Source organism: Fistularia commersonii, chromosome 24 (genome assembly GCF_037954325.1).
Source record: "Fistularia commersonii isolate RoL2024-O1a breed Wild chromosome 24, RoL_Fcom_v1.0, whole genome shotgun sequence".
In the NCBI taxonomy this organism is placed as follows: Eukaryota; Metazoa; Chordata; class Actinopteri; order Syngnathiformes; family Fistulariidae; genus Fistularia; species Fistularia commersonii.
The window spans coordinates 8009599-8031931 of NC_141307.1; the positions used below are offsets into that span (position 1 = coordinate 8009599).

At 47.1% G+C, this 22333-nt stretch overlaps 8 non-coding genes across 8 annotated transcripts; all 8 read left to right on the forward strand.

Moving 5' to 3' along the window:
• The first annotated feature begins 6467 nt into the window (after positions 1-6467).
• Positions 6468-6658, forward strand: LOC147219956 (U2 spliceosomal RNA). The gene has a single exon (XR_015108163.1). It is a non-coding gene; the product is annotated as a U2 spliceosomal RNA (small nuclear RNA).
• Positions 6659-7295: 637 nt separating this feature from the next.
• Positions 7296-7459, forward strand: LOC147219957 (U1 spliceosomal RNA). Its single transcript, XR_015108222.1, has one exon. It is a non-coding gene; the product is annotated as a U1 spliceosomal RNA (small nuclear RNA).
• Positions 7460-8640: 1181 nt separating this feature from the next.
• Positions 8641-8759, forward strand: LOC147219958 (5S ribosomal RNA). Its single transcript, XR_015108428.1, has one exon. It is a non-coding gene; the product is annotated as a 5S ribosomal RNA (ribosomal RNA).
• Positions 8760-9549: 790 nt separating this feature from the next.
• Positions 9550-9740, forward strand: LOC147219959 (U2 spliceosomal RNA). The gene has a single exon (XR_015108124.1). It is a non-coding gene; the product is annotated as a U2 spliceosomal RNA (small nuclear RNA).
• A 638-nt stretch (positions 9741-10378) lies between these two features.
• LOC147219960 (U1 spliceosomal RNA) lies at positions 10379-10542 on the forward strand. Its single transcript, XR_015108233.1, has one exon. It is a non-coding gene; the product is annotated as a U1 spliceosomal RNA (small nuclear RNA).
• Positions 10543-16897: 6355 nt separating this feature from the next.
• Positions 16898-17016, forward strand: LOC147219961 (5S ribosomal RNA). The gene has a single exon (XR_015108491.1). It is a non-coding gene; the product is annotated as a 5S ribosomal RNA (ribosomal RNA).
• A 1380-nt stretch (positions 17017-18396) lies between these two features.
• LOC147219962 (5S ribosomal RNA) lies at positions 18397-18515 on the forward strand. Its single transcript, XR_015108660.1, has one exon. It is a non-coding gene; the product is annotated as a 5S ribosomal RNA (ribosomal RNA).
• A 1845-nt stretch (positions 18516-20360) lies between these two features.
• On the forward strand, positions 20361-20433 carry trnap-cgg (transfer RNA proline (anticodon CGG)). The gene has a single exon. It is a non-coding gene; the product is annotated as a tRNA-Pro (tRNA).
• Positions 20434-22333: the final 1900 nt, after the last annotated feature.

Genomic DNA, 22333 nt, shown 5'->3' on the forward strand with positions numbered 1-22333 from the left:
GCAATGGTGATGGACAGGCTGACAGATGAGGCTAGACAGGAATCTCCATGGACCATGATGTTTGCAGACATTGTGATCTGTAGTTAGAGCAGGGAACAGGTTGAGGAAAATCTAGAGAGGTCGAAGTATGCTCTAGAAAAGAGAGGAATGAAAGTTAGTCGCAGCAAGACAGAATATATGTGTGTGAATGAGAGGAACTCAGGTGGAACGGTGAGGCTACAGGGAGCGGAGATCAAGAAGCTGGAGGATTTCAGGTACTTAGGGTCAACAGTCCAGAGCAACGGAGAGTGTGGAAAAGAGGTGAAGAGACGGGTCCAAGCTGATTGGAATGGGTGGAGAAAAGTGTCAGGGGTACTATGTGATAGAAGACTATCGGCCAGAATGAACGGAAAGGTGTACAAGAAAGTGGTGAAACCAGCGATGATGTATGGACTAGAAACTGTTAGATGGAGAAAGTTGACTCGCTGTGGCGACCCCTGACGGGAAAAGCCAAAAGAAGAAGAAGAAGAAGGCGTCCTATTGGTCGGCCGTGCACCACGTGACCGAGGAGATGCGGATGACGCATCAGCGATGTTGTTTGAAGTGAAGATGACGGTGCACCCTGTTAAATTGCAAATAATAACATATTCGATGGCAGCCATCTCAAAGATCGTGGAGACGAATGTTTAACGTGCCATTTTGTGCGTCTACTGTATTATGTTGGTAGATGATAATGCAAAGAGGCAGGAGGGTTGTGGGTGACGTGTGACATAAGTTTGTTAACTGGACAACCTGTCTCTACGCCTTGCTTCCGTGTACCGAAGTAAATTCCCACCAAGGAATCCGATCTTAGCGCAAATGGATTGTGTTTGACGACAAAAGACGACAGCCCCGATCCGTCCACCACACTGGTCGCGTTTAAAGACTGGCAGACCGGGATCGTGGCAAAGTTCTCCCGTTTGTAAAACAATAGAAACCAATTGTGGCATCAGGAGGATGGACGGAATGTGTTCTGTGTTCTGACTTCTTCATGAAAATTGAAGCGTCTGTGTCGTTTCGGTCATTCCGGCCCATCGGAACTCAGAGTTGACGTTTTTCTTGTCGTTGAATGGCTGCGATGGCTGACCCTGGATCAGCTTCTGAATGGAGCAATGCATGACTCAAAAACTTTTGTATTAGTGGTTGTATTTGTACTTAGGAATCAATTACATGCTTGTGGTCATGTGGCACTCTCGTCTGTTGTTTGTACACATTTTCATCTGCTTGTTCATATGGGAAACGAAAACATTATTATTGAAAATCTCTGGTAAAACTGTTACAATGGTTTTTTTTTTAATTTTACTGAGTTCTAAATCCACCTTTCTGTGAAAAGGATTTTTTAATCATCTCTGAACAAGCAAGGCTGATTTGTAGCGACTTGCACAAAGATCTACAGACACATTTTTAATTGCGTATTGTAAATGTGTAATACTGAAACACATCTCTTGTGTGTTTTGTAATAAATTTCAGGATGAGTAGAAAAGTCTGATGTTTACTACCTTTCAAGGGAAATCCTGCTTTTCCAATCCAATCTGTATCCTGTCCTACAACCCACTGAAGGGATTCAATGCAGCGTTGGTCTGTTCTGCATCTGAGGCTTCCACCATCCAAGGCTGGACCTGCGGCTCTGATATCAAAGGAATGGCTGTTTCGACGAGGCGGAACCGTGGCCAGTAAGCTTTCCTTTCACGATGGAAATGCTCCCTTACTTGTTGGCTTCCAACTTCTTCTTCCCCAGGTAGTGTTGGAGTGAAGCTTCTCCAGCTGGCATTTGGTAGAGGTGATGGTGGGGATCTAGGTGGTCATTTCATGTTCTTCAACTGTTGTACTGGGGGGCTTTTCCAATAATTATTTGGAGGCACGAATTGGAGGCAGCCGCTGTCAAGCCTGCAGTAGCTCCCCTCCGTCGTTCCACCGAGATGCACCGATGATCATCTCCATTGCCATGGTAAAGGCTAGAGGGGATGTGGCGCAGCCTGCCCTGAAGCCCACTTCCAATGATCACCATATTTTGTACTCTGTGGTTGTTTTACAGAATAAGAAATGCTGGAGGAAGCTTCTGACCAGGTTTGTGGTGGTTTCATGCACTTGGAAGAGGTTGAAGGCCTCCCAGATGACAGATGTGGGGATGGATTAAGAAGCCTTGGCTTGGTTTAGGAATAAAACATGCAGGTCTCTTCTGTACCCTTTGAAGATTTTATTTGTTATTGTGTTTCAGGTGAGTTTGGAGTGAGAAGTTATGACTTGTTATCGCGAAGACATGCACCGGGGGTTCAAGATATGTTTAAAGAGGACAGAATTCACGCAGAGGTGCACTGTTTGTCATAGCTTCATTTTGACATTGATTTTCAGTCCAGTCAAGGTGCTGTGAGACTTCAGTGTGTTGTTGGTGCTGATTGCCATCACCCTGTTCATAGGTGAAACTAAAAACTTGAATGTTGTATTTGAATATTTGACAATTTGGTTAAAATAAGCTCAAAATGATCATAACAGTCTAAATCAGCTCATTTTAAAATGTTGATTTGAATAGGTGTCAGTGCCCAGTATCCAGATAAAGTGGGGCAAAACAGTATTTAGTCAGCCAACAATTGTGCAAGTTCTCCCACTTAAAAACATGATAGAGGTCTTTCATTTTCATCATTGGTATACTTCAACTATGAGAGACAGAAAATCACCTTGTCTGATTTTTAACAAACTTATTTGGACATAATGATGGAGAATAAGTAGTTGGTCAGGAACAAACATTCATTGCAATACTTTCTTATATACCTTTTGCTGGCAATGACAGGTCAAAGGTTTTCTGAAAAGTCTTCATAAGGTATTCCAGGGATGGGCAAACTTTTTGGCTCAGGGGCCGGATTGACTTTTAAAATTTGACAATATGATACATGTAAAACAAAAAATGTATTTGTGAACAGTACATATCAGACTCTTTTGATATTCGCTTTGAAAATAAAACCGACTTGGTTTTGAAGGCTCTGACATTTGCTTGCATTTCATTCACAAACCGTTTTTTTGGTTGGATCTTCACGTCCAGCTCATTCATGTGTGTCAGTAGGTCCACAGTAAATGTTAAATAACAAAGCCAATCCGTGTCATTCAGTTCAGGATAAATTCTCAAGAGTTCTGAAGTAGCTCCAAAAATTGATAATCTCCAGTTTGAGCTCCCACATTCGTTGATCCAATCATACATATCAAGCATGAATTCTGTACCAATCTTTGATTGGCCAGATGTGGCCTGTTTAAGAATAAGAATAAGAACAACTTTATTTATCCCAAAGGAAATTGTTGTGCCAGAGTTTCAAGTAAAACATAACAATAATAAATAATAGTCGGAAGGAGGGAGAATAAGAAATACAAATAAAACCATAAAGTGTCAAAGGCAAGGCTATAAAGTGTTTTAAGGTCTTAAAAAGTACGAAGATTTGAATATCCCCTTCGGCTGAAGGGTTTGCCTACCCTTGATGTATTCACAGGGTTTTTACACACTGTTGCTGGTAGTTTGGCCCATTCCTCCATGCAGACCTCTTACCTCTTGTAGATCCTGCCTACAAAGCCACTCCTTCATTGCCCGGGCGGTGTGTTTGGGATCATTGTCATGCTGAAACCCAGCCACGTTTCATCTTCAATGCTCCTGCAAATGGAAGGAGATTTTCACTCCAAATCTCACAATCCATGGCCACATTAATTCTTTTCTTTCAGCCTTTCTGATCAGTCGTTTGGTCCCTTTGTAGAAAAACAGCCCCAAAGCAATGCTTCACACTGGCAATGGTGTTGTTTTGAATGTGATTCAGCATTCCTTCCCCCAGCTACGACACACTTAGCTTTTACTAAAAAGTTGTATTTTGGTTTCATCTGACCATAGGACATTCATAGTCCTCTTTTGGATCATCCAAATGCCCTCCAGTAAATTTAGATGACGCGATGGGACACATGCTATCTCAGTAGAGGGACACATCTGGCACTTCAGGGTTTGAGTACCTGGCAGCGTAGTGTGTTACTGATGGTAGCCTTTATTACTTTGGTCCCAGCTCTCTGCAGCTTATTCTCTAGGTCCCCCTGTGGGCGTCTCATCATTTTGAGCCCTCGGGGTGAGCTCTTGTGTGGAGCCCAAGATGGAGGGAGATTATCAGTGGTCTTGTATGTCTTCCATTTTCTAATAATTGCTCTCACAGTTGATGTCTTCACACCAAGCTGCTTTCCTAGTCCAGATTCAGTCTTCCCAGCCTGGTGCCGGTTTACATTTTTGTTTATGGTGTCCTTAGACAGCTCTTTGGTCTTGGCCTGATTGAGTTTGGAGTGTGACGGTTTGAGGTTGTGGACAGGTGTCTTCTATCCTGGTAACCAGTTCAAACAGGTGCCATTAATACAGGTAAGGTGTGGAGAACAGAGGGGCATCTTAAAAAAGAAGTTACAGGTCTGTGGGAGCTCTGTGATATCTAATTTATTGGTAACCAAATACTTATTTTACTGAAGAATTTACCAGTTAATTTATTAAATCTCTTTAACCCCAGCACTGTCTCTCATAGTTGAATAGCAACAGAGGGTCAAATGTGCAAAGCCATAAATGACTCGGATTGGGACAAAGTGGGGATAAAAAATGGATGAACTTTTCCTTGTTTTATTCATTATGAACATTTTCCATCAGCCGTGTTACAGGCACTGCTTTTCCAGGACATATTTGCAAATGTTAACAGTATGTATCTAATTAAAAGTAAAAAAAAAAAAGGTTAATGTGTAAATATCTCGTTACAATGTGAACACCTGCAGTTTACAGACAAGTGCAGCTTATGTGTTTGTGTTTTTACCCACTGTGGTTTATATTCAGATGAGCTCCAGATGTCCAGATGTCACTTTCTAGGACTTTCAAGTTGCACAACAGTGCTCATTATCACGGCATCTCCTCTGGTCCTGCTCACTCTAGGTGAACAGCAGGGGGTCCAGGGCGGGTCGGTGTTGGATCTCAGGTAAGACAGAACAACAAGGTGCTCAGAGGACGTCAGTCACTCCTACAGAGCCAGGATGGGAGATCTGTACCCAGGGTCCTGTGGTTCTTTGTTTTCCTGCAGACGGGGATGATGTTGGAGGTCTTGGAGCAGACCGGCGCACAGAAGGAGACTCCTGGGCTGCTGGGTGACTGGACTTGGACCTGATTCATCAACAGTGTGTCAGAACTTCTCTCCATTCAGTGCATTTAAAAACCTCTGCATGTCATCGATGGTGGTCTGGCATCAGCTAAGCCACAGAATGCCAGTATAAGAGTACAGAGAAGCGGGACTCGGGATGAAAGTGTCCACGGAGGGGATTCCACAGGTCCCACATCTCTTTTCTTAATTCATAATTTAAAGTACAGTGAATTCATATGGTTAGAATTAGAATTAATTCATATAGTTTGAAGTAGAATTAATTTAAATAGTTGGAAGTAGAATTGAACCGAAGAGTTTATGGCCGTTTATGTCGGTCCCTGAAGGCTCCGGGGTTCCACGATGTGTTTCCGGTCAAGAGCGCTGTCCAGCCCCGCGACGTAAGTTCACTTTTACAGAGAATAGTGACGATTTCTCGACCTACAACCGAATTGACCGTGTTTATAACAACCGCGAAGCAACTCCCGGTGATTTTTGACGGTAATTTAGGTCCTTTCGGCCGAGAAATCTCGACGACGTCACAGATTTCGTGAGCTGAGGTAAGGCTAACTAAGCCGCTCCGCTAGCCAAACAGACTAGCTCGCGGCCTTCCGCCATCTTGCCTCGGAGCGCGTCGGTAATTGAATGTTGGCGACTCAAACGACAACGAAAAAGCGGTGGTCTAACCGAGCGCGATCGGCTCCGTCCGGACCAGCAGTCGTCGTAACAGCCGGTATTAGCCGGTGCGGGGCGGGGTTAGCGTTCAAGGCCGTCGAAGGCTGTTTGGGGTGCCGGGGTCCAGTGGGTGTTCGCCACGGGACGAGATGATTTACCGTCGTGTTTAAAATTTGTTCTGCTGGTAGTGACGAAAACATGAATGTAATTAAATGTAAATGTGGATTTAAATCCATTTTACTGTTGTCTTGTGTTCGTGACGTTTTTTGAATTGTGTTTCCCGGCGATGAGCAACGAGTCTCTGTGAGAGCTGGTCGCAACGATGCGGTAACCAGACGGGTTCACAAGATGGCGCCCGTTTGCAGCCCAGTGTATCGTGAGCGGTGCAAACGTCCCTTTTCCACCTGTGTCTTTTCTCCTCACGGGCGACTTTTTGCCACATTCCAGGTGGATTTGAAGGGGACACGATTCCAAGAGTCTGGTTGTTGATGTCCTGGGTTTACTTTGATGCTTCGGCGTCCTGTCGGGGGGCGTGCACCACGTGACCGGGCAAATGCGGAAGATGCTTCAGCCATGTTGTTTCTTGTATGAAGTCGTGAGTGAAGCTGACGGTGCGGGGGATGCGGTGGCGTCGAGCGAGGGCGCGGGGCTATCGCTTCTCGGCCTTTTGGCTAAGATCAAGTGTAGTATCTGTTCTTATCAGTTTAATATCTGATACGTCCCCTATCCTTGGACCTAATATTAAATTGATTTTTGGAACAGGGAGATGGAATAGGGGCTTGCTCCGTCCACTCCGCGCATCGACCCGGTATTGCAGTATCTCCGAGAACGGTGCACCCCCCGCTTTTGTGTCCGATGTCAAGGTTGCCGTGGCCTCCAACAACGTCATACGTAACCAACACACACGGGATCCAGATCTTGTCTGTGCCCTGCGTGACCAGCGACACTGTCCCCGTTGTTTCTGCCGGTAGGGAGCGGTAGATAGCGACACACGAGCGTGTCTGCCTGAAACCCTGTCCCTACCATTCGCCCCGTGCAGCCCAATAAAATCCCACTATGGACCAGAACTGAGCCTAAATGGATCGCATTTGAAACGGATGGATTGCCCCCGATAGACTGTGTCAGACTGGGCTCAGGGGGAAGTTCTCCCGACCGTAGAGCGGCAGAAACCCCTCGCGGCATCAGGAGGACGGACGGAACGTGTTCCGGTTGTCCTCTGACTTCTTCGTGAAAATTGAAGCGTCCGTGTCGTTTTCGGCGTCCCGGCCCGTCAGAACTCAGAGTTGACGTTTTTTTTGACGGAGTGTGTGTGTGTGTGTGTGTGTGCGTGTGTGCGCGTGTGCGCGTGGACGTGTGTGTGTGTGTGCGCGCGCGCGAGAGGGATCGCGTGTGAGCTCCCGGAAGAGTCCGCGTGGGTTCCCCCCCGACTGAGAACGGCGTGCGTGTGAAAGCGGTCCGTGCGCGGGACGCGTGCGATTCATACTTACCTGGCAGGGGAGATACCATGATCAAGAAGGTGGTTCACCCAGGGCGAGGCTCAGCCATTGCACTGCGGCTGTGCTGACCCCTGCGAATTCCCCAAATGTGGGAATCTCGACTGCATAATTTCTGGTAGTGGGGGACTGCGTCCGCGCTCTCCCCTGTCGTGCTGTTCAAGAGCAAGTCTGTGTCGCTGGAGGCCGGCTTCACTGTTTATGGTCGCGCGCGCCCACCCTCCCTGGCCGGGCTGCGACCCAACCAGGGAGTTGTCGTTGCACATGGCAGGTGCACCGCGAAAGCGTGGATTTACGATCGGGCCAGAAAACAATCCAGAGTGTCCAAGTCCCTGAAATGCTCCTGCTTCTTGATCTCCACTCCCTGTAGCCTCACCGTTCCACCCGAGTTCCTCTCATCCCCACACATGTATGCTGTCTTGCTGCGACTAACTTTCGTTCCTCTCCTTTCCAGAGCATACCCCCACCTCTCTATAGTTTCACCGAGACACTTTACAGTTTATAGTTTATTTTGATTTCTAATTCTGCCTTTTATTATTTATTACTGTTATATTTTCTGGAACTCTGGCACAACAGTTTCCTTCGGGATTAATAAAGTTGTTCTTATCTTATCTTATCTTATCTTATCTCGACCTCCACGTGTTTTCTGCTCTCACTACAGATCACAACGGTATCTGCGAAGGTCACGGTCCGTGGAGATTCATGTCTACCCTCATCGGTCAGCCCGCCCGTGCGTCACCATTGCGAACAAGAAGGGGCTCAGGGCCTATCCCCGACGGAGTCCCGCTTCCACCTTGAACTTCTCTGGTACCGTCTTACAGCACACCGCACGCACCACTGTCTCCCAGCTAGCATACATGTCCTGCACCAGTGTAACACACTTCTCTGCCGCTCCAGACTTCCTCATAGGATACCAGAGCTCCTCTCTTGGCAACCTGTCGTAGGCCTTTTCTAGGTGTACAAAAAGGCAATGCGGCTCCCGCCGGCCCCCTCTGTACTTGTCTATGAGCATTCTGGGCGCAAATACTGCATCTGTGGTACTCGTCCTTTTTTTCCATGTGTATTTTATTTATTTTTCTCTTTCTCTTGTCATGAAGTGTCCCGCCGTGCATACCAGTCCTGGTATGGCCTTTGGCAGCTCCCCCTTTACCTTAGGCTGCAGCCGAAGGTAAAGAGTGTCTGATGATGTTGGGTTCGAGTAGCCTTGGGCGCCACTGGCTGTAATCATGGCGACTAAAGAGAAGGAGCTCCTGACAGATGTGGAGATGACTGGAGGTGGAAAAGACAGAGGACGGCTGCTTATAAAGAGCCCTTCCGCGCGGGCCCCTCTCGTTTACGGCCATACCACCCTGAACACGCCCGATCTCGTCTGATCTCGGAAGCTAAGCGGGGTCGGGCCTGGTTAGTACTTGGATGGGAGACTGCCTGGGAATACCAGGTGCCGTAAGCTTTTTCATGGTCGTCCTCTCTGTCCCCAGCAGGGGGTGCTGTCTCTCAAGAGCGCCAACATTTCACACACGGACACACGCCGCTCATTCCCTTGTGTCTGTCCCACCGGAGTCACCGTGAAGCCCGACGCCACACGCGCTCGCTCAGTCACAGTTCCCCGCCTTACCTTTCGGGTCACTTTCCGTTGTCTCGCCGCCTGCCTCCGTCCGTCGCTCGCCGCCTTTCTTCTCATCCCTGTACAGTGTTTCTCCATGTGCGCTGTATTTCTTTTTCTCTCGTTCGTGTCTCTCGCTGTTGAATAATCCAGCCGCTGACCTCCGTACCGCTGGCTCTCCTAGACACTTCCATGCCTCCACCTGTACGCTACGTCATCGGGACCCACTGCCTTTGAACTCCTCATCCTCTTCGATGCCCCCCTCACTTCTTTTTACGCTGGTCTCTGCTCCTTTGCGGTCGCCAGTAGTCACCGCTTCTACCCCTGGCTCTCTTTCATTTTTCCCCATTCATTCATCAGGTTCCGAGGAGTCTGCTTGTTGAAGTCCTGGGTTTACTTTGATGCGCCACGTGACCGGGCAGATGCGGAAGATGCATCGGCCATGTTGTTTCTTGTAAAGCAGGAACGTCGGCCTCCACCGGGACCTCCGTCTCCGGGGCGATGGGGGCGATGGGGGAGATGCGCCGTCGCTCCGGGCCGAGCGGCGGAGATGGGGTGGGGGTTGATTTGTGAATGAAGTCGTGAGTGAAGCTGACGGTGCGGGGGATGCGCTGGCGTCGAGCGAGGGCGCGGGGCTATCGCTTCTCGGCCTTTTGGCTAAGATCAAGTGTAGTATCTGTTCTTATCAGTTTAATATCTGATACGTCCCCTATCCGGGGACCAAATATTAAATTGATTTTTGGAACAGGGAGATGGAATAGGGGCTTGCTCCGTCCACTCCGCGCATCGACCCGGTATTGCAGTATCTCTGGGAACGGTGCACCCCCCGCTTTTGTGTCCGATATCAAGGTTGCCGTGGCCTCCAACAATGTCGTACGTAACCAACACGCACGGGATCCGGATCTTGTCTGTGCCCTGCGTGACCAGCGACACTGTCCCCGTTGTTTCTGCCGGTAGGGAGCGGTAGATAGCGACACACGAGCGTGTCTGCCTGAAACCCTGTCCCTACCATTCGCCCCGTGCAGCCCGATAAAATCCCACTATGGACCAGAACTGAGCCTAAATGGATCGCATTTGAAACGGATGGATTGCCCCCGATAGACTGTGTCAGACTGGGCTCAGGGGGAAGTTCTCCCGGTCGTAGAGCGGCAGAAACCCCTGGCAGCATCAGGAGGACGGACGGAACGTGTTCCGGTTGTCCTCTGACTTCTTCGTGAAAATTGAAGCGTCCGTGTCGTTTTCGGCGTCCCGGCCCGTCAGAACTCAGAGTTGACGGTTTTTTGACGGAGTGTGTGTGTGTGTGTGTGCGCGTGTATGTGTGTGCGTGTGTGCGTGTGTGTGCGTGTGTGTGTGTGCGCGCGCGAGAGGGATCGCGTGTGAGCTCCCGGAAGAGTCCGCGTGGGTTCCCCCCCGACTGAGAACGGCGTGCGTGTGAAAGCGGTCCGTGCGCGGGACGCGTGCGATTCATACTTACCTGGCAGGGGAGATACCATGATCAAGAAGGTGGTTCACCCAGGGCGAGGCTCAGCCATTGCACTGCGGCTGTGCTGACCCCTGCGAATTCCCCAAATGTGGGAATCTCGACTGCATAATTTCTGGTAGTGGGGGACTGCGTCCGCGCTCTCCCCTGTCGTGCTGTTCAAGAGCAAGTCTGTGTCGCTGGAGGCCGGGTTCACTGTTTATGGTCGCGCGCGCCGACCCTTCCCGGCCGGGCCGTGACCCAACCAGGGAGTTGTCGTTGCACATGGCAGGTGCACCGCAAAAGCGTGGATTTACGATCGGGCCAAAAAACAATCCAGAGTGTCCAAGTCCCTGAAATGCTCCTGCTTCTTGATCTCCACTCCCTGTAGCCTCACCGTTCCACCCGAGTTCCTCTCATCCCCACACATGTATGCTGTCTTGCTGCGACTAACTTTCGTTCCTCTCCTTTCCAGAGCATACCCCCACCTCTCTATAGTTTCACCGAGACACTTTACAGTTTATAGTTTATTTTGATTTCTAATTCTGCCTTTTATTATTTATTACTGTTATATTTTCTGGAACTCTGGCACAACAGTTTCCTTCCGGATTAATAAAGTTGTTCTTATCTTATCTTATCTTATCTTATCTTATCTTATCTTATCTTATCTTATCTTATCTCGACCTCCACCTGTTTTCTGCTCTCACTACAGATCACAACGGCATCTGCGAAGGTCACGGTCCGTGGAGATTCATGTCTACCCTCATCCGTCAGCCCGCCCGTCCGTCACCATTGCGAACAAGAAGGGGCTCAGGGCCTATCCCCGACGGAGTCCCGCTTCCACCTTGAACTTCTCTGGTACCGTCTTACAGCACACCGTACGCAGCACTGTCTCTCAGCTAGCATACATGTCCTGCACCAGTGTAACACACTTCTCTGCCGCTCCAGACTTCCTCATAGGATACCAGAGCTCCTCTCTTGGCAACCTGTCGTCGGCCTTTTCTAGGTGTACAAAAAGGCAATGGGGCTCCCGCGGGCCTTCTCTGTACTTCTCTATGAGCATTCTCGGCGCAAATACTGCATCTGTAGTACTCTTCCTTTTTCCATGTGTATTTTATTTATTTTTCTCTTTCTCTTGTCATTAACTGTCCCGCCGTGCATTCGAGTCCTGGTATGGCCTTTGCTAGCTCCCTCTTTACCTTAGGCTTTAGCCTTAGGCTGTAGCCTAAGGTAGAGAGTGTGTGATGATTTATGGTTAGAGCAGTGTAGCACCCAACCTCTTAGTTAATGCAGTGATAGTACAATGGTTCCGGCCCTGGGAACGTTACTTAGATGAAATTTTCAATGGTAAATAGGAGAAACAATAATACCTAATTCTTTGATAACTTAAACTTATTTATGCTTTTTGATTATAGCGGTGCCTCCATCTCCTCAGGATAAAATATGAATTAAGACAAACACAGATCTCTTTAAGTACAAATTTAAAGTTTAGTTTCACAAAATTAAAAGAAAGAAAAATGAAATAAAATTGGTAGTGCGTTCATTTGAGATTTTGTCGCTCTGCAACTACATAAACATATTCAAAAACCATGTACATCCCTTCAAGTTCAGTCCAGTTCAAAAACCATAACCTTAAAGTCCTTTTTGTTTTTCTCAGAAAGTTCAATCGTGGCAGGCCTGATTCGATGCTCGGGATCGTTGGGCCAGAAAATGTCCGTTTCACTTGTTCACAAGCCCCAAAATAAAATGCATGCGCTTTGATGTACTCACTAATCCTTTTGGTGTCGAAGCAATGGATAGTCAAATGTTGTCCATCACCATGCGATTCCCTCTCGGCAAACGGGTTAGCAATGACTTGGCATCACGGCATCACGAAGTGCACTCGGTGAAACTCATCGGTTAAGCCTCAGCAGAAACGTCCAGAGAATTCCTCTCGGTCCACTGAGCATCAAAGGTCTCCAATTCCAAGCTCATATACTTTACATACAGAGTATGAAATTAACTCGCGGTAAAATGCTAACAATGCTAACGCTCGATTAGCATCGCATATGTGCACTTCAACATATCGTCTAAGCATAAAAATCATATACATCGAGTACTCACTCATCACAGGGTTAAATAGTCGAAAACAGCAACGTAGACTCTGCATCCACAATGTTTTATGACCATTCTCCTTTCAGCTTAGCTTCACAAACTTCCCTCGGCAAACGCAGCAGTCGAATGCCTCGCGCCTAGATGTTCTATTGCCTTCCTCATTCAGATCCCGCCCTCACGCATGGGATTGGACACTAAGTGTACATCAACCAATACAATTAAAGAAAATACCATATTGACACTTAACAAGTTCGGATGCAAACAAAAGCACATGTTGAGCTGTACGTTTCACACAAGCTTGTGGCGATTAAAAGCACGATTCCCAAATAAATGACAAAAGCCTTAGATAAGATTAAACCTTGTTTTTAACCATTTATGAACACATTTTAAACATGAAATATTAAATGTTTTACAGCCATTTCAGTCTTATTTAATTTTACTTAAATGTTAAAACATCTTCACATTTTAGCCTGTATGGTCTGTAATGAAATTTTAGACGGGCTACATCCTCCCCCTTCTAAAAGGTGTAGATGTCCTCATCTAACTGTACTGTTTAGACTTAGATCTGTAGGGGCATGTTTTAGGATGTTTCACAAGATCAGGGTTTCCTCTGGCACTGAGGTTCAAGTGAATGACCATGCCCTGGTGCACAATAGTCACAGGTTCCCCAGCTTGAGTTCCAGGTTTATCATAGGTCAAGCGGATCACTGGTTTTACTTCACGCGTTGACTTTCTGCTTCTAGGGCTGGTTTGAGTTCTCAACTCCACATCAGTGTCTTCAGCTGTATCATTAGTATCTGCGTCCTCGTTGGAGGACTGATATTCCTCTTCCTGTGAACTGACAGAATGTACTTTCTCCACCTCCGGTTCACTCTCAGATGAGGGGAAATTTTCAAAGGGAGTATGCTCTGGGGTGGTTCGGTCTGGTATGGACAGTGGTTTCCTGACCTTATCATAGGTTGGGCACTTGTAGACACACTCATACTCAGATTCAGAGTTTGAAGAGATGTCAGATGTCTGATCATTTTGGTGATGTGTTTGATGTCTTAGAGTATGTTGTCTCCTGGTAATTGGTGTTCTGACTCTTAGTTTGTTCAGAATTATCGGGAATCCTGACAAGATAACCAATTTGTAGAAGGTGGTCTCTGTGTTGAGTTTTGACACTTCCAGTTCCTTGTTCGGGTTTGACTCTGTCTACAGGTAAGTTGGAAAACTTTTTAATCACAATATAGGATGTGGTTTTCCATCTATCTTGTAGTTTATGTTTCCCAGTGAGGCCAACATTTCTTACGAGGACTCGGTCTCCTTCTTGTTGAGGTTGGTCTCTTACTCGTTGATCATAACAGGTTTTGTTTCTCAGATGGCTCTTGGTTGCACACTCTGCAGCTAAATGGTAAGCTTTTTGGAGTTCTTTTCTCATTTTGTCCACATACTGTAGGTGAGACGTCTCTGAATTGCCGTCGAGAGCTGTACCAAAACAGAGGTCAACAGGCAATCTGGCATTGCGCCCGAACATTAAGTAGTATGGGGAATATCCAGTGGACTAATTTTTAGTGCAGTTATACGCATGTACTAACTGACTGATGTGTTGACTCCAGTTTTGTTTCTGCACATTTTCAAGAGTTCCAAGCATTGAGAGAAGTGTTCTGTTGAAATGTTCTGGTTGAGCATCACCTTGCGGATGATAAGGTGAGGTGCGCGACTTTCTTACTCCAAGCATGGATAAGAGTTCTTTTATGAGGCGCCTTTCAAAATCTCTACCTTGGTCTGAATGTATTCTAGCGGGTAGTCCATAATGAACAAAGTACTTTCCCACAATACTTTGGCAACTGTAACTGACTTTTGGTCCTTTGTAGGAAATGCCTGAGCATACCTTGTATAACAGACCTGGGAATTGTACAGCCCACGGGCCACATCCGGCCCGCGGGATGGCACTGACGGGCCTGTATGACAGACCTGGGCAATGTATGGCCCGGGCCACATACCTTTGGTTGACTCTGACCGCCAGTGTAAGGTTAATTGGAAATTACAAAATAAACATACTTTCTAATTTCACCTCATTCATGGGCTAAAGCTGCACTGCTTTTATTCTGAAGTTGTTTTTTTTTAAATTCACGCACATAATGACGTAATGCGTATATCAAGACATGCGTGCGATTGAATCACAAGACAACTTTCACCCTCAAAAATGTCCGCTCAGGCTAAAAAAAGAAAGGTAGATGCCGAATGTAGGATTTTCAACAAAAATTGGACAGCTAAGTATTTATTTACTGAAGTTGGAGGTAAAGCTGTGTGTTTAGTTTGCGGGGAGCAGATCGCCGTGTTTAAGGACTACAATTTGAGTCGGCATTATCAGACGAAACATGCAGAGAAATATAAAAACCTGACTGATGACGAAAGAACGCGGACATTGGAAGCTTTGCTAGCTAAGCTGCAAATGCAGCAAGGCTTTTTTACCAAGCTTCATACATCCAGGGATGCAGCAACCAAGACCAGCTTCGTGATGTCTCACAAAATAGCCAAAAACAGCAAGCCATTCGCAGAGGGGGAGTTTGTGAAAGAGTGCTTGGTAGACTCTGCAGCACTAATATGCCCTGAAAAAAAAGCGGCATTTGAGCAAGTCCCGCTGTCCAGGCGAACCGTGGCGAGAAGGATCGAGGACATTGCGGGGAATCTGGAGCTACAGCTGCAACGTGAAGTGCCAAGTTTTGACTTTTTCTCCTTGGCTTTGAACGAGAGTTGTGATGTCCGCGACACAGCCCAGCTACTCGTATTTGTCCGTGGGATAGCGCCGGACTTCAAGATTACGGAGGAGCTGGCAGCAATGCGGTCGTTAAAAGGGATGACGACAGGGAGCGATCTCTTCACTGAGGTAAATGCTTGTATGGACACGTTGGGACTGAAATGGGACAGACTGGCAGGTGTCACCAAGGACGGTTGTCCAAATCTTACAGGGAAAAATGTCGGACTTTTAAAACGCATGCAGGATAAAGTGACTGAAATTGACCCTGATCAGAAATTGGTATTTTTACATTGTATTTTACACCAACATGTGTTGTGCAAATCAGTGCTAAAAATTAACCATGTTATCGATGTTGTTACTAAAATAGTTAACTTCATCAGGGCGCGGGCACTGAATCACAGACAGTTTATAACACTTCTGGAGGAGCATGAGAGTGAGCACAGTGACATTGGCTACCACACTTCTGTGAGATGGCTCAGCCTGGGCAAAGTGCTAAAAAGAGTCTGGGATCTGAAAGCAGAAATCCAGGAGTTTTGTGAGACAAAAGGCAAGGCCATCCCAGAGCTTGCAGATGAGGACAGGATGGCAGATTTTGCATTTGCTGTTGATGTGACTGCACTGATGAATGAACTGAACACCAAGCTGCAAGGCAAGGGCCTTTTTGTGCATGAAATGCACAGCCCGGTGAAGGCTTTCATGAGAAGGATACAGTTGCTTTCAAGACAACAGGAGAGCAACACTCTCACTCACATGCAAACCCTGAAAGAAGTCACACCATCAGCTGATAACCTCTGCAGGTACTCATCCATGTGAGGAGCATTGCATGGTGAGTTTTCAAGGCGATTTGAGGATCATAGAACAATGGAGGATGACATGCACATGATTTCTTCTCCCTTTACCTTCCGTGTGGATGATGCACCCAGTGATTTACAGCTGGAACTCATTGACCTGCAGTCTGATGTAGTACTGGCAGAGCACTTTAAGTCAGGATCTCTGCTGGATTTCTACTCTTCTCTCAAGGAGGAGAACTTTCCAAACATTAGGAGACATGCTCAGAAGATGTTTGTTCTCTTTGGCTCTACCTACATTTGTGAACAAACATTTTCAATGATGAAGTTTACAAAATCCAGGTATAGATCCTCTCACTGATGATCATCTGTCAGCTGTGCTTCACATCTCCACTACAGACATTTAACCTGACTTCGATGCACATGTTAAAGCCCAGCAGAGATTAGATTTCTCTCACTGAACAAGAAAAAAGAACTTTAAAACACCAAATGAGGTAGCTAGAGCTTCTCTCTTGGCAACCTGTCGTACGCCTTTTCTAGGTGTACAAAAAGGCAATGGGGCTCCCACGGGCCTTCTCTGTACTTCTCTATGAGCATTCTCGGCGCAAATACTGCATCTGTAGTACTCTTCCTTTTTCCATGTGTATTTTATTTATTTTTCTCTTTCTCTTGTCGTTAACTGTCCCGCCGTGCATTCGAGTCCTGGTATGGGCTTTGCTAGCTCCCTCTTTACTTTAGTTAAAGAGTGTCTGATGATTTTTGGTTATAGTAATCTTGGGTGCCACTGGCTGTAATCATGGAAACGCAATAGAAGGAGCTCCTGACAGATCTGGACATGACTGGATGTGGAAAAGACGGAGGACAGCTGCTTATAAAATGCCCTTCCGCGTAGGCTAGTCTCGTTTACGGCCATACCACCCTGAACACGCCCGATCTCGTCTGATCTCGGAAGCCAAGCAGGTTCGGGCCTGGTTAGTACTTGGATGGGAGACCGCCTGGGAATACCAGGTGCCGTAAGCTTTTTTATGTTCGTCCCCTCTGTCAACAGCAGGAGGTGCTGTCTCTCAAGAGCGCCAACATTTCACACACGGACACACACCGCTCATTCCCTTGTGTCTGTCCCACCGGAGTCACCGTGAAGCCCGGCGCGACACGTGCTCAGTCATAGTTCCCCGCCTTACCTTTCGGGTCACTTTCCGTTGTCTCGCCGCCTCCGTCCGTCGCTCGCCGCCGTTCTCGTCATTCCCGTTCAGTACTTCTCCATGTGTGCTGAATTTCTTTTTCTCTCGTTTGTGCCTCTCGCTGTTGAATACTCCAACCGCTGACCTCCATACCGCTGGCTCTCCTAGGCACTTCCAGGACTCCACATGTACGGTACGTCATCAGGATCCCCTGCCTTTGAACTCCTCCTCCTCTTCAATGCCCTCCTCGCTTCTTTTTACACTCGTTTCTGCTCCTTTTGCGATCGCCAGTAATCAGCGCTTCTACCCTTGGCTCTCTTTCATTTTTCCCCATTCATTCATCATATTCCTAGGAGTCTGGTTGTTGAAGTCCTGGGTTTACTTTGATGCTTTGGCGTCCTGTTGGGGGGCCGTGCACCACGTGACCGGGCAGATGCGGAAGATGCATCAGCCATGTTGTTTTTTTTTAAAACAGGAACATCAGCCTCCACCGAGACCTCCGTCTCCGGGACGAGACGGAGGTCTTATCTTATCTTATCTTGACCTCCACCTGTTTTCTGCTCTCACTACAGATCACAACGGCATCTGCAAAGGTCACGGTCCGTGGAGATTCACGTCTACCTTCATCCGTCACCATTGCGAACAAGAAGGGGCTCAGGGCCTATCCCCGACGGAGTCCCGCTTCCACCTTGAACTTCTCTGGTCCCGTCTTACAGCACACTGCACCACTGTCTCCCAGCTAGCATACATGTCCTGCACCAGTGTAAAACACTTCTCTGCCGCTCCAGACTTCCTCATAGGATACCAGAGCTCCTCTCTTGGCAACCTGTTATACGACTTTTCAAGGTGTACAAAAAGGCAATGGGGCTCCCACGGGCCTTCTCTGTACTTCTCTATGAGCATTCTCGGCGCAAATACTGCATCTATAGTAATCTTCCTTTTTCCATGTTTATTTTATTTAATTTTCTCAGTCTCTTGTAATTTACTGTCCCGCCGTGAATTCGAGTCCTGGTATGGCCTTTGATAGCTCCCTCTTTACCTTAGGCTGCAGCCTAAGGTAAAGTGTGTCTGATGATTTTGGTTAAAGTAACCTTGGGTGCCACTGGCTGTAATCATGGAAACGCAATAGAAGGAGCTCCAGACAAATCTGGAAATGACTGGAGGTGGAAAAGACGGAGGACGGCTGCTTATAAAATGCCCTTCCGCGTAGGGTAGTCTCGTTTACGGCCATACCACCCTGAACACCCCCGATCTCGTCTGACCTCGGAAGCCAACCAGGGTCGGGCCTGGTTAGTACTTGGATGGGAGACCGCCTTGGAATACCAGGTGCTGTAACCTTTTTCATGTTCGTCCTCTCTGTCCCCAGCAGGGGGTGCTGTCTCTCAAGAGCGCCAACATTTCACACACGGACACCCGCGCTCATTCCCTTGTGTCTGTCCCACCGGAGTCACAGTGAAGCGCTCAGTCATAGTTCCTCGCCTTACCTTTCGGGTCACTTTCCGTTGTCTCGCCGTCTCTGTCTGTCGCTCGTCGCCTTTCTTGTCATCCCTGTACAGTATTTTTCCATGTGTGCTGTATTTCTTTTTCTTTTGAATCATCCAGTCGCTGACCTCCGTACCGCTGGCTCTCCTAGACACTTCCATGCCTCCACATGTACGGCATGTCATTAGGACCCACTGCCTTTGAACTCCTCATCCTCTTCGTTGCCTTCCTCGCTTCTTTTCTTAAGAATAAGAATAAGAATAAGAACAACTTTATTAATCCCGAAGGAAATTGCAGTGCCAGAGTTACAGAAAATATAACAGTAACAAATCATAAAAGAAAGGCAGAATTAGAAATAAAAATAAACTATAAACTATAAAGTGTCTCAGTGAAACTATAAAGTGTCTTAGTAAGCAGTGATAAAACTATAAGTGTCTTAGTAACAAGTGAGGTAAGGAGTGCACAATAGTATGATAGAAGGGAACATTGTAGTGTAGCTGTTACGAGATGAGATGAAATATGATGAAATATTGTACAGTTTCTGAATATTGCACAGAAATTAGATATTGCACATTTTTGTTTGTTTTTAGGTTAAAGATAGGTTGTTATGGTTGCCGGCGGCTGAATGGAGAGGAGTTAAAAAGTCTGATCGCCTCGGGGAGGAAAGACCTCCTGTGGCGTTCAGTGGAGCTCCTCGGTGGTATCAGTCTACGGCTGAAAGAGCTCTGACAGGACGTCAGTGTGGCATGCAGGGGGTGATGGATGTTGTCCATGATGCTGAGGAGCTTCTTCAGCATCCTCCTCTCTGACACCTGCACCACAGACTCCTGCTCCACGCCCAGGACAGATCCAGCTCTCCTGATGAGCTTGTTGAGTCTGTTAACGTCAGCTGTCTTGAGCCTGCTGCCCCAGCACACAACAGCGTAGAAGATGACGCCGGACACCACCGAGTGGTAGAACATCTGCAGCATGGTCCTGCAGACATTGAAAGATCTGAGCCTCCTGAGGAAGAACAGGCGGCTCTGACCCTTTTTGAAGATGGCGTTGGTGTTAATAGTTGTAAAGTTGTAAATAGTTGACAAGTTGTAAATTACTTTGGAATTCTTTAAAGCTGGTGTTTGGTGGTTTGATGCCAAACTTATCTGGTTTTGTAGCAATATATTGAATCAAAGGGCAACGTTTCTGATGGGTAAAGCTGTTCATCAATTGTGATGTGACGACCAGGTCTGTACAGTCATGGCCAAAAGTTTGGAGAATGACACAACAATAGAACCATCTGGCAAACACCTAAAAACCATGAAGGAACAGACATTGTGAAAGTGGCAATCTCAAAACTTTTGGCCATGACTGTAGAATGTGAAGACCACGGCCTCAGCTACATTTCACACCTTGCATTGTACTCCCAGCAAGTGGCTGCCTGCCATTAGTGCCATATTAGAATAAAAGCAGGTGGTCATCAGAAGGAAACCCCAAGGCTCAGGAATCTCATATCAGTTTCGAGCTGGTCAAGGGCAGTGTTTCCTCAAAGCGTCTCCAAGTGCTTGTTTATTCGGGAATGTGGGTATTCTGTAAGTCTTTCCAAAGAGTGTGGTTCAGTCCTGCTCTATATTTGTACAGCATCATGGAAACGCTGTGTTGGTGTTTAGTGCTATATGAATAATCAAATTTGATTGGTCGTGACTCAACTCAGCAAGCTTTTGTGGCTCGTTGGTCTAGGGGTATGATTCTCGCTTCGGGTGCGAGAGGTCCCGGGTTCAAATCCCGGACGAGACCGAGCCCTTCCAATGCTACATTCTGCTGTGTCATACGGACGTATCCGGTCTACTCTTCGCACACACCTTGCATCCTCTGCTTCAGCAGCGATGTTCAACCATCACAGACTTTTCCACCCAATGATTACTTATATAGAAGAAAAAACTCCCAAGTGTCAGCTTCACAAGGAAGACACCTTTGTAGTATTTGGTTTTCAGGACCACCTCGCTATAATGTCATCCAGAATGGTGAGACTGAAATTAGAGTCTACTCGTAAGCCCTTTAGTACCAGGGCTTACAATGGGCCCATGGCATTGCTGGCTACCTTCTCGTTTTCCATTGCAGTAACCAGGCACTTCACCGTTTGCTTGGGGCAACAGGTGAATCTGCCTTCAGATTAGCATGCAGGCTCTGATTATTCTTCAGGGGAGCCTGGTCTTACAGCCCTCAAGGATTTTCTTTGGGATTGCTTCGGCAGGACACTGGAAACAGGCTGGATCCTCTCCAAAATACTTTTGTACTTTGGCAGGAGGGGGCAGGACATCATACATGGATCTGATGGTCAAGCTCAGCTTGTGGCCTCCATGTTCCACTGCCGCTCCAAAAGATCATACTACTTTTTACACCATCTCAGCTCACCCAGCGGCCATGCTTGGTGAGGGACAAAGCTCTGGCAATTCAGTCTGCTTCTTCCTGGTGGTGCATGTCCAGTACCACCAGCTGGTGCTGCTCAGCGGGAGAAGCCTTCCGTCATGTGGGATATTTTTGTTTTCCTGCACCTCTTGCCATGTTGAATTGGCCCACAATGTCCCTTTGTCTCACGGCAGACTTTGCCTTTGCTTTACTTTTCATTTTCTCCCAGTCTCTACGGTAGAAGCAGCACTGCCGCTGAAGAGATGTTGGGACTCTTTGACATTGTCTCATGTCTTGCTTAGTAATACTTGTATTTCTCCACCAGGCCCAATTATGGTGGGGATAGGGCTCCATTGATTGTGATCAGCGTTGCAGAGAAAATCAAGTCACATCTCATTTGCCATTAGGTTTTCTCACATTCAATACCTTTTCAAGGGTGACATTTTACCAGTTCTTCGGTCTTCCCTGTCCGGTCAACGTCAAGGTACGCTCTCACCTATCAGTTGTCTTCAACGTAGGTATCCTGTGCAACAAAGGAGTCGGAGCTAATATCCCGGTTCAAATGACAACAAAACAAAACAAACGTACTTGCTCACATTACAGCGCTGTGAAAAAGTAGGAGCAAAGGAGATGAGAGTCAGGGAATCATCAGTGATATGAATCCGGGACCTCTCGCACCCTAAGCGAGAATCATACCCCAAGACCAACGAGCCACGCCCACTGCTTGCATGTTGACTGTTTTTCGCGCTTTATTAAATCTCTATTATAGTTTGTTTTCTTTATTTATATTCCCTTCATCCACCTGGATGAGCCCATGAGGTGGGGCAGCTAAATGACTGGTGACAAGGTAGATGAAGAGGACAAAGGCAGAGCAGAGGACAAAGTGGTGGGAGCTGAAAAGGGAGGAGTGTTGCATGGTTTTAAGGGAGGAGTTGAGAAAGGGTCTGGGTGGTCACGGTGAGCTTACAGATGATTGGACAACAGCAGCTCGAGTTATCAGGGAGACAGATAGGAGAGTACTCGGTGTGTCATCTGGAAGAAAAGTAGACAAGGAGACTTGGTGGTGGAATGAGGAAGTGCAGGAGTGTATACAGAGAAAGCGGTTAGCAAAGAAGAAGTGGGATACTGAGAGGACTGAAGAGAACAGACAGGAATTCAGGGAGATATAGCGAAAGGTAAAGATAGAGGTAGCAAATGCAAAACAAAAAGCGTACGGTGACTTGTATGCTCGGATGGATAGAAAGGAGGGTGAGAATGATTTATACAGGTTGGCGAAAACAGAGAGATAA